This window comes from Gorilla gorilla, chromosome 16, assembly GCF_029281585.2.
Source record: "Gorilla gorilla gorilla isolate KB3781 chromosome 16, NHGRI_mGorGor1-v2.1_pri, whole genome shotgun sequence".
Lineage (NCBI taxonomy): Eukaryota > Metazoa > Chordata > Mammalia > Primates > Hominidae > Gorilla > Gorilla gorilla.
In genome coordinates, this window is record NC_073240.2 from 103,481,580 (window position 1) to 103,491,948 (window position 10,369).

The 10,369-nt window shown below is 53.7% G+C and overlaps 1 long non-coding RNA gene across 3 annotated transcripts; it reads left to right on the top strand.

Annotated features, from left to right (window-relative positions):
* Nucleotides 1-875: 875 nt before the first annotated feature.
* On the top strand, nucleotides 876-9,634 carry LOC134757292 (uncharacterized). Of its 3 annotated transcripts, XR_010131097.1 has the most exons (7): nucleotides 876-1,054; nucleotides 1,282-1,339; nucleotides 1,433-1,665; nucleotides 4,366-4,423; nucleotides 4,517-4,749; nucleotides 7,782-7,839; nucleotides 7,961-9,634. It is a non-coding gene; the product is annotated as an uncharacterized lncRNA (long non-coding RNA). The 3 variants fall into 3 exon arrangements; XR_010131096.1 differs by having other exon boundaries at nucleotides 876-1,339; XR_010131098.1 differs by lacking the exons at nucleotides 7,782-7,839; nucleotides 7,961-9,634 and adding an exon at nucleotides 5,527-5,742 and having other exon boundaries at nucleotides 876-1,339.
* Nucleotides 9,635-10,369: the final 735 nt, after the last annotated feature.

The window sequence follows — 10,369 nt, forward strand, 5'->3', positions numbered from 1 at the left end:
TTTAGGGTAAGGGCGAAGGGTTAGGGTTTTAGGGTCAGGGCCCAGGGTTAGGGTTTTAGGGTCAGGGCCCAGGGTTAGGGATTTAGGGTCAGGGCCCAGGGTTAGGGTTTTAGGGACAGGGCCCAGCATTAGGGTTTTAGGGTCAGGGCCCAGGGCCCAGGGTTAGGGTTTTAGGGTCAGTGCCTGGGGCCCAGGGTTAGAGCTTTAGGGCCAGGGCCCGGGGCCAGGGTTAGGGATTTAGGGCCAGGGCCCGGGGCCCACGGTTAGGGCTTTAGGGCCAGGGCCCGGGGCCCAGGGTTAGGGCTTTAGGGTCAGGGCCCAGGGCCCAGGGTTAGGGCTTTAGGGACAGGGCCCGGGGCCCAGGGTTAGGGCTTCAAGGCCAGGGCCCGGGGCCCAGGGTTTGGGCTTCAGGGTCAGGGCCCGAGGCCCAGGGTTAGGGCTTCAGGGTCAGGGCCCGAGGCCCAGGGTTAGGGCTTCAGGGTCAGGGCCCGGGGCCCAGTGTTAGGGCTTCAGGGTCAGGGCCCGGGGCCCAGGGTTAGGGCTTCAGGGTCCGGACCCGGGGCCCAGGGTTAGGGCTTCAGGGTCAGAGCCCGGGGCCCAGGGTTAGGGCTTCAGGGTCCGGTCCCGGGGCCCAGGGTTAGGGCTTCAGGGTCAGGGCCCGGGGCCCAGGGTTAGGGCTTCAGGGTCAGGGCCCGGGGCCCAGGGTTAGGGCTTCAGGGTCCGGGCCCGGGGCCCAGGGTTAGGGCTTCAGGGTCAGGGACCGGGGCCCAGGGTTAGGGTTTTAGGGTCAGGTCCCGGGGCCCAGGGTTAGGGTTTTAGGGTCAGGGCCCGGGGCCCAGGGTTAGGGTGATTTCCAGGAAGTGACCCCACAAAGACTCAAGCTACCACTTACTGTTGATTGTGATGAAATGCCAGCTGAGGCACACGCCTTGGGAGCTAAGTGGTTGCTGCCCTTGACTACTATGAAGACTGGTGTGGGAAGGGTCGCTTTGGATGCACTTGAGCAGGGGTCCCCAACCCCTGAGCCATGGAGCCGTAAGGAGCCACACAGCAGGTGAGTGGTGTCGAGTGAGGGAGTGAGGGAAGCTTCGTCTGTATTTACAGCCACTCCCCTTTGCTCACATTCCCGCCTGAGCTCCACCTTCTCAGATGAGCAGCAGCATTAGATTCTCATAGGAGAACGCACCCTGTTGTGAACCGTGCATGTGAGGGATCTAGGTTGCGCTGTGCTTATGAGAATCTAATACCTATTGATCTGTCACTTTCCCCCATCACGCTCAGGTGGGACCATCCAGTTTCAGGAAAACAAGCTTAACACGCCCACTGATTCTACATTATGGTGAGTTCTATAATTATTTTATTATATATTCCAGTGTAATAATGGAAATGAAGTGCCTAATCAACGTAAATGTGCTTAAATCTTTTGGCCCAGCTCCTACCTCCCGGCAGCCTCGCCAGGCCCAGAACTCTCTCCAGTCAGCCTCTACAGACCAAGCTCATGACTCACAATGGCCTATTTAGGCCCATACCCTACCTCACGGCAGTCTCCTCAGAGGAGCCTACTGCCTCACAACAGCCTCCACAGGCACAGCTCCATCGTTACAATGGCCTCTTTAGACCCAGCTCCTGCCTCCCAGCCTTCTCTCCAGGCCCTGAACTTTCTCCGTAAGTTGAGGTAGCTGGGACTGTAGGTATACATGACGATACTTGGCTAATTTTTAAATTGTTTTGCAGACATGGGGTCTCACTTTGTTGGCCAGGCTGCTGTCAAACTAATGGCCTCAAGTGACCCTTCCACCCCTGCCTCCCATCCTCGAGGTATGTGCCACCACAAGGGGCACTTGTTCAATTTTCTAAAGAAAAAATTTCTAAAGTAAGGCTGTGGGATGATGGCAGGAAGATAAAAGAAAAACAGAAGAATAAGTTAAAATGACTTATTCACACATATTCTTTTGACAGCAAGAAGAACTTTTAGTATATACATTCTTTACAAACAAACAAACGGCAGATAAACAATGTTGTATAGGAACTTCAACACACACTGTACAATATTCCCACTTTGCTGACATAAGTTATGGAAATTTCGTGGTTTCCTTGAGTGTCGCTACCAGTATTTTGCTTCTCTGATGATTTTTATCAACTTCCTCATCTGTTAACTTCTCTCCAAAGTATGTCATGTCACGACATACTGCCGCTGCACGAACACGGCCAGTGTCTTCCTATTAAACATGTAGAATGCTTTCCTAATTTCTCTTTTTACTCTCTGTCTTTGTGTTCTGCATTTTCCTTACTTTTATTGTCAGAAACTCCAGAAAGTCAATCGTACTAATTTATCACGATTTGCTTTATTAATTTATACTATGCTTATATGGAATTTTGCCCAACAGACCTCATTACAATTTGGGCCAGGGCCCAGGGTTAGGGTTGTTTTAATGTCAGGGCCCAGAGTTAGGGTTGTTTTAGGGTCAGGGCCCAGGGTTAGGGTTGTTTTAGGGTCAGGGCCCAGGGTTAGGGTTGTTTAAGGGTCAGGGCCCAGGATTAGGGTTGTTTTAGGGTCAGGGCCCAGGGTTAGTGTTGTTTTAGGGTCAGGGCCCAGGGTTAGGGTTGTTTTAGGGTCAGGGCCCAGTGTTAGGGTTGTTTTAGGGTCAGAGCCCAGGGTTGCGGTTGTTTTAGGGTCAAGGCCCAGGGTAGGGTTGTTTTAGGGTCAGGACCCACGGTTAGGGTTTTAGGATCAGGGCCAGGGCCCAGGGTTAGGGTTTTAGGGTAAGGGCCAGGGCCCAGGGTTAGGGTTTTAGGCTCAGGGCCAGGGCCCAGGGTTAGGGTTTTAGGCTCAGGGTCAGGGCCCATGGTTAGGGTTGTTTCAGGGTCAGGGCCCAGGGTTAGGGTTTTTTCAGGGTCAGGGCCCAGGGTTAGGGTTGTTTCAGGGTCAGGGCCCAGGGTTAAGGTTGTTTCAGGGTCAGGGCCCAGAGTTAGGGTTGTTTCAGGGTCAGGGCCCAGGGTTAGGGTTGTTTCAGGGTCAGGGCCCAATGATAGGGTTGTTTTAGGGTCAGGGCCCAGGGTTAGGGATTTAGAGTCAGGGCCAGGGCCCAGGGTTAGGGTTTTAGGCTCAGGGCCAGGGCCCAGGGTTAGGGTTTTAGGCTCAGGGCCAGGGCCCAGGGTTAGTGTTTTAGGCTCAGGGCCAGGTCCCATGGTTAGGGTTTTAGGGTCAGGGCCAGGGCCCAGGGTTAGGGTTTTAGGCTCAGGACCAGGGCCCAGGGTTAGGGTTTTAGGGTCAGGGCCAGGGCCCAGGGTTAGGGTTTTAGGCTCAGGGTCAGGGCCCAGGGTTACGGTTTTAGGATCAGTGTCAGGGCCCAGGGTTAGGGTTTTAGGCTCAGGGCCAGGGCCCAGGGTTAGGGTTTTAGGCTCAGGACCAGGGCCCAGGGTTAGGGTTTTAGGGTCAGGGCCAGGGCCCAGGGTTAGGGTTCTTTTAGCGTCAGGGCCAGGGCCCAGGGTTAGGGTTGTTTTAGGGTCAGGGCCAGGGCCGAGAGTTTGGCTTGTTTTAGGGTCAGGGCCAAGGCCCAGAGTTAGGGTTGTTTTAGGGAAAGGGCAAGGGCCCAGGGTTAGGATTGTTTTAGGGTCAGGGCCAGGGCCCAGGTTTAGGCTTGTTTCAGGTTCAGGTCCGGGGCAGGGTTAGGGTTGTTTTAGGGTGACGGCCGGGGCCCAGTGTTAGGGTTGTTTTAGGGTCAGGTCCGGGGCCCAGTGTTAGGGTTGCTTTAGGGTCAGGGCCGGGGCCCAGGTTTAGGGTTGTTTAAGGTCAGGGCCGGGACACAGGTTTGGGGTTTTAGGCTCAGGACCAGGGCCTAGTGTTAGGGTATTAGTGTCAGGGCCCAGGGTTAGGGTTTTAGGGTCAGGGCCCAGGGTTAGGGTTTCTGTGTCAGGGCCCAGGTTTAGGGTGATTTCCAGGAAGTGACCTCACAATGACTCAAGCTACCACTTACTGTTGATTGTGATGAAATGCCAGCTGAGGCACATGCCTTGGGAGCTAAGTGGTTGCTGCCCTTGACTACTATGAAGACTGGTGTGGGAAGGGTCACTTTAATGCACTTGAGCTGGGGTCCCCAACCCCTGAGCCATGGAGCCGTAAGGAGCCACACAGCAGGTGAGTGGTGTCGAGTGAGGGAGTGAGGGAAGCTTCGTCTGTATTTACAGCCACTCCCCTTTGCTCACATTTCTGCTTGAGCTCCACCTTCTCAGATGAGCAGCAGCATTAGATTCTCATAGGAGAACGCACCCTGTTGTGAACCGTGCATGTGAGGGATCTAGGTTGCGCTGTGCTTATGAGAATCTAATACCTATTGATCTGTCACTTTCTCCCATCACGCTCAGGTGGGACCATCCAGTTTCAGGAAAACAAGCTTAACACGCCCACTGATTCTACATTATGGTGAGTTCTATAATTATTTTATTATATATTCCAGTGTAATAATGGAAATGAAGTGCCTAATCAACGTAAATGTGCTTAAATCTTTTGGCCCAGCTCCTACCTCCCGGCAGCCTCGCCAGGCCCAGAACTCTCTCCAGTCAGCCTCTACAGACCAAGCTCATGACTCACAATGGCCTATTTAGGCCCATACCCTACCTCACGGCAGTCTCCGCAGATGAGCCTACTGCCTCACAACAGCCTCCACAGGCACAGCTCCGTCGTTACAATGGCCTCTTTAGACCCAGCTCCTGCCTCCCAGCCTTCTCTCCAGGCCCTGAACTTCCTCCGTAAGTTGAGGTAGCTGGGACTGTAGGTATACATGACGATACTTGGCTAATTTTTATATTGTTTTGCAGACATGGGGTCTCACTTTGTTGGCCAGGCTGCTGTCAAACTAATGGCCTCAAGTGACCCTTCCACCCCTGCCTCCCATCCTCGAGGTATGTGCCACCACAAGGAGCACTTGTTCAATTTTCTAAAGAAAAAATTTCTAAAGTAAGGCTGTGGGATGATGGCAGGAAGATAAAAGAAAAACAGAAGAATAAGTTAAAATGACTTATTCACACATATTCTTTTGACAGCAAGAAGAACTGTTAGTATATACATTCCTTACAAACAAACAAACGGCAGATAAACAATGTTGTATAGGAACTTCAACACACACTGTACAATATTCCCACTTTGCTGACATAAGTTATGGAAATTTTGTGGTTTACTTGAGTGTCGCTACCAGTATTTTGCTTCTCTGATGATTTTTATCAACTTCCTCATCTGTTAACTTCTCTCCAAAGTATGTCATGTCACGACATGCTGCCGCTGCACGAACACGGCCAGTGTCTTCCTATTAAACATGTAGAATGCTTTCCTAATTTCTCTTTTTACTCTCTGTCTTTGTGTTCTGCATTTTCCTTACTTTTATTGTCAGAAAGTCCAGAAAGTCAATCGTACTAATTTATCATGATTTGCTTTATTAATTTATACTTTGCTTATATGGAATTTTGCCCAACAGACCTCATTACAATTTCTAACCTGTTTTATTTTGTTTTTTTTTTTTTCTGAGACAGGGTCTCCCTCTGTTGTCCGAGGCTGGAGGGTAGTAGTGCTATCGCAGCTGACTGCAGCCTCAACCTTCCAGGCTGAAGCGATCCTCCCATCTCAACCTCCCACGTGGCTGAGACTACAGGTGCTTGCCACTACGCCCAACTAATATTTGGTATTTTCGTACACGTGGATTCCAGAGGGGTGACAGCGAAACGTGAGTAAGCATGGATTTTGGTATATGCAGAGATGGGGGGCTGTAACTAATTCTGTATACTGAGGGACGGCAACCGTATATGTTTTTACAATTACGCTGTAGGATACATACTGTTGCATAGCCTTGAAAATAATAATTTTTAATGGAGTGGAAGAATAATAATAATATTGCTAAAAGTAGCAGCTGGCCAGGTGTGGTGGCTCACACTGGTAATCGCAACACTTTGGGAGGCTGAGGCAGGAGGATGGCTTGAGGCCAAGAGTTTGCGATAGGCCTTGGAAACAAAGGGGGAGTCACCATCCCTACAGAAAAATACATGAATTAGCCTAGTGTGGTGGCACGTTCCTGTAGTCCCAGCTACTTGGGAGGCTGAGGTGGGAGGATCACTCAAGCCCAGGGAGGCTGAGACTGCAGTGAGTCATGATCAGGCCTCTGCACTCCAGCCTGGGTGACAGAGTGAGACCCTGTCTCAAAACAACAAAAAAGTAGCAGCTAACATCAACTGACCTTTTATACCAGGTGCCTATTGATACCATAGTTTAATTTCTTAGAACTGTTTCTTATTTCACTTACCAACTCTGTCTTCAGTTACTCCCAGATTTTTACTGTGTGTGTACAGATGACCTTTTGTTTAGATTGAATTGTCTCCCCAGAAGTAAGATTACTGTGAGTCATGGTGAATGGACATTCTCATTACTCTTGATGTAAATTGACAGGGTTTTGGGTGCCTCCCAGCTATAATCTTAGCACTTTGGGAGGCTAAGAGAGGAGGATTGCTTGAGGCCAAGAGTTGGAGGAGGCAGTATGGCAGTATGGTGAGACCCTGTCTCCATTATTTTAAAAAATTGACAAGCTTTACCCGGGAAGGCTTATACACAATTTAAACACCCCTCATAGTATAAGAAAGTGCCCATTTCACTGCACCTTTGCCAGCACAGGGTATTGTAATTTAGTAAGTCATTTTTTGTTTGATTATTTTAAATAGATAAAAGACCTCATATTACTTTACTTGTCACATTTCAACATCTTTCCTTAGCTTATTAGCTCTACCTCTTTTCTGTCTGTAAATGGTTGTTGTTGTTTTGTTCTTTGAGACAGGGTCTTGCTCTGTCACCAGGCTAGACTGTAGTGGCATAATCATGCCTCGCTGCAGCCTTGACCTCCCAGGCTCAAACTTCAGCATTCCGAGTAGCTGGGACTACAAGTGTGCACCACCACTCCCAGCTAACTTTTTTCTTCTTTTGGATAGAGACAGGTTCTCACTGTGTTGTCCAGACCGGTCTTTAGCTCCTGGCCTTAAGCAATCCTCCTGCATTAGCTTCTCAAATTGCTGGAATTTCAGGCATGAGCCACCATGCCTGGCCTGGGCTAGTCCTGTATTCTGTAGAGTTCTCTTTACTTTGTGCTAGCCAATCTCTCATTATGCTGTTCACCTGTTATAATGAATAATTCTCCGTATTAAATTTTACCACTTTAAACTTTTGAGTGGTTTATGCTTCCTGATTGGACTCTGACTAATACGTTAGGAAGGGTCCCAGGGTTTATCCACACAGATGGGATTTGGGCATAGGTTTGGTTTCCCAGGGGGCAGTGCTGAGCTCTTTGCCAGTGGGAAATGGGATGCTGGTGATTTCCAGGAAGTGACCTCACAGTGACTCAAGCTACCACTTACTGTTGATTGTGATGAAATGCCAGCTGAGGCACATGCCTTGGGAGCTAAGTGGTTGCTGCCCTTGACCACTATGAAGACTGGTGTGGGAAGGGTCGCTTTGGATGCACTTGAGCAGGGGTCCCCAACCCCTGAGCCATGGAGCCGTAGGGAGCCACACAGCAGGAGGTGAGTGGTGTCGAGTGAGGGAGTGAGGGAAGCTTCGTCTGTATTTACAGCCACTCCCCTTTGCTCACATTCCCGCTTGAGCTCCACCTTCTCAGATGAGCAGCAGCATTAGATTCTCATAGGAGAACGCACCCTGTTGTGAACCATGCATGTGAGGGATCTAGGTTGCGCTGTGCTTATGAGTATCTAATACCTATTGATCTGTCACTTTCTCCCATCACACTCAGGTGGGACCATCCAGTTTCAGGAAAACAAGCTTAACACGCCCACTGATTCTACATTATGGTGAGTTGTATAATCATTTTATTATATATTGGATATATAATACGTATATATATTTATATATATGTAATAATGGAAATAAAGTGCCTAATAAATGTAAATGTGCTTAAATCTTTTTAAGCAGATTCTTCAGGCCCAGCATCTGCCTCACTGTGGACCCCCCAAGCCAAGCTCCCAACCTTTCAGCAGCTTCTACACACCCAGCTCCCGCCTGCCAGTGGCCTCTTCAGGCCCATGGGGCTCATTCCTCACAACAGCCTTTCCAGTCCCAGTTTTTCCCTTCCGGCGGCCTCTCCGGGCTGAGAACCTCCTCAAGTCGGCCTCTCCAGACTCACTTGCACCCTCCAGGCGTCCTCTCCGGGCCAAGCTCCTCTTCCTGGCTGAGTCTCCAGGCCTGACTCCTGCCTCTCAACAACCTCTTTGGACTCAGTGCCTACCCATCTCCTGGCGTCCTTGGTCGGCCCACAGCTTCCTCAAGCCAAGCTCCCCAGGCCCAGGTCAGGCCTCACGGTGCCCCCTCCACGATGAGCTCCTGCCCTCCAATGGCACCTGCAGGACCCAAATGGTCTCCGGTCGGTGGGCTCCTCCACGCCAAGTTTGGGCCTCCCGGTGACCTCTGCAGGCCCAAGTTGTCCTGAAGTCGGCATCTCCCAGCCATGCCTCCCAGCAAGTAAGCAAGCTCTTTTGGCTCAACTCCTGCCCAGCTCCCAACCGCCTTTGTAGGTCCCGAACTTTCTCCAGCCAAGTTCTTTGGGCCTCATTCCTGCCGCCCGGTGGCCTGTACGGGCCCAGCAATGGTTGGAGAACGGCCTCTGCAGGTCCCGCTCTTGCCTCCCAGGGGCCTCTCCAGGCCCAGCTCTTGCCCCCACGGCGGCCACCTGGGGCCAAGTCCCTGCCTGCCTCCCAGCAGCCCGCATGCGGCCCAGCTCCTCCCTCACGGTGGCCTGTTGATGCCCATGCCTCTGGTACCCTGCCCAGAGGCATGAGCCCCTGCCACACACTGGCTCCTCCCATGCTGAGAGAGGTCAGCGTGAGCCCTTGCCTCACACCGGCCCCTCCCATCCTGAGAGAGGTCAGCGTGAGCCCCTTGACTCACACTGGCTCCTCCCACGCTGAGAGAGGTCAGCGTGAGCCCTTGCCTCACACCGGCCCCTCCCATGCTGAGAGAGGTCGGCGTGAGCCCTTGACTCACACCGGCCCCTCCCACGGTGAGAGAGGTCAGCGTCAGCCCCTTGCCTCACACCGGCCCCTCCCACGCTGAGAGAGGTCGGCGTGAGTCCTTGCCTCACACCGGCCCCTCCCACAGTGAGAGAGGTCAGCGTCAGCCCCTTGCCTCACACCGGCCCCTCCCACGCTGAGAGAGGTCAGCGTCAGCCCCTTGCCTCACACCGGCCCCTCCCACGGTGAGAGAGGTCAACATGAGCCCCTTGCCTCACACCGGCCCCTCCCACGCTGAGAGAGGTCGGCGTCAGCCCCTTGCCTCACACCGGCCCCTCCCACGCTGAGAGAGGTTGGCGTGAGCCCCTTGCCTCACACCGGCCCCTCCCACGCTGAGAGAGGTCGGCGTCAGCCCCTTGCCTCACACCGGCCCCTCCCACGCTGAGAGAGGTTGGCGTGAGCCCCTTGCCTCACACCGGCCCCTCCCACGCTGAGAGAGGTCGGCGTCAGCCCCTTGCCTCACACCGGCCCCTCCCACGCTGAGAGAGGTTGGCGTGAGCCCCTTGCCTCACACCGGCCCCTCCCACGCTGAGAGAGGTCAACATGAGCCCCTTGCCTCACACCGGCCCCTCCCACGCTGAGAGAGGTCGGCGTGAGCCGTTGCCTCACACCGGCCCCTCCCACGCTGAGAGAGGTCAACGTGAGCCCCTTGCCTCACACCAGCCCCTCCCACGCTGAGAGAGGTCGGCGTGAGCCCTTGCCTCACACCGGCCCCTCCCACGCTGAGAGAGGTCGGCGTGAGCCCTTGCCTCACACCGGCCCCTCCCACGGTGAGAGAGGTCAGCCTGAGCCCCTTGCCTCACACCGGCCCCTCCCACGCTGAGAGAGGTCAACGTGAGCCCCTTGCCTCACACCGGCCCCTCCCACGCTGAGAGAGGTCGGCGTGAGCCCTTGCCTCACACCGGACCCTCCCACGCTGAGAGAGGTCAACATGAGCCCCTTGCCTCACACCGGCCCCTCCCACGCTGAGAGAGGTCGGCGTGAGCCCTTGCCTCACACCGGCCCCTCCCACGCTGAGAGAGGTCAGCGTGAGCCCCTTGCCTCGCCCCGGACCCTCCCATGCTGAGAGAGGTCGGCGTGAGCCCTTGCCTCACACCAGCCCCTCCCATGCTGAGAGAGGTCAGCGTGAGCCCCTTGCCTCACCCCGGCCCCTCCCATGCTGAGAGAGGTCGGCGTGAGCCCCTTGCCTCACACCGGCCCCTCCCACGCTGAGAGAGGTCAACATGAGCCCCTTGCCTCACCCCGGCCCCTCCCATGCTTAGAGAGGTCGGCGTGAGCCCTTGCCTCACACCAGCCCCTCCCACGCTGAGAGAGG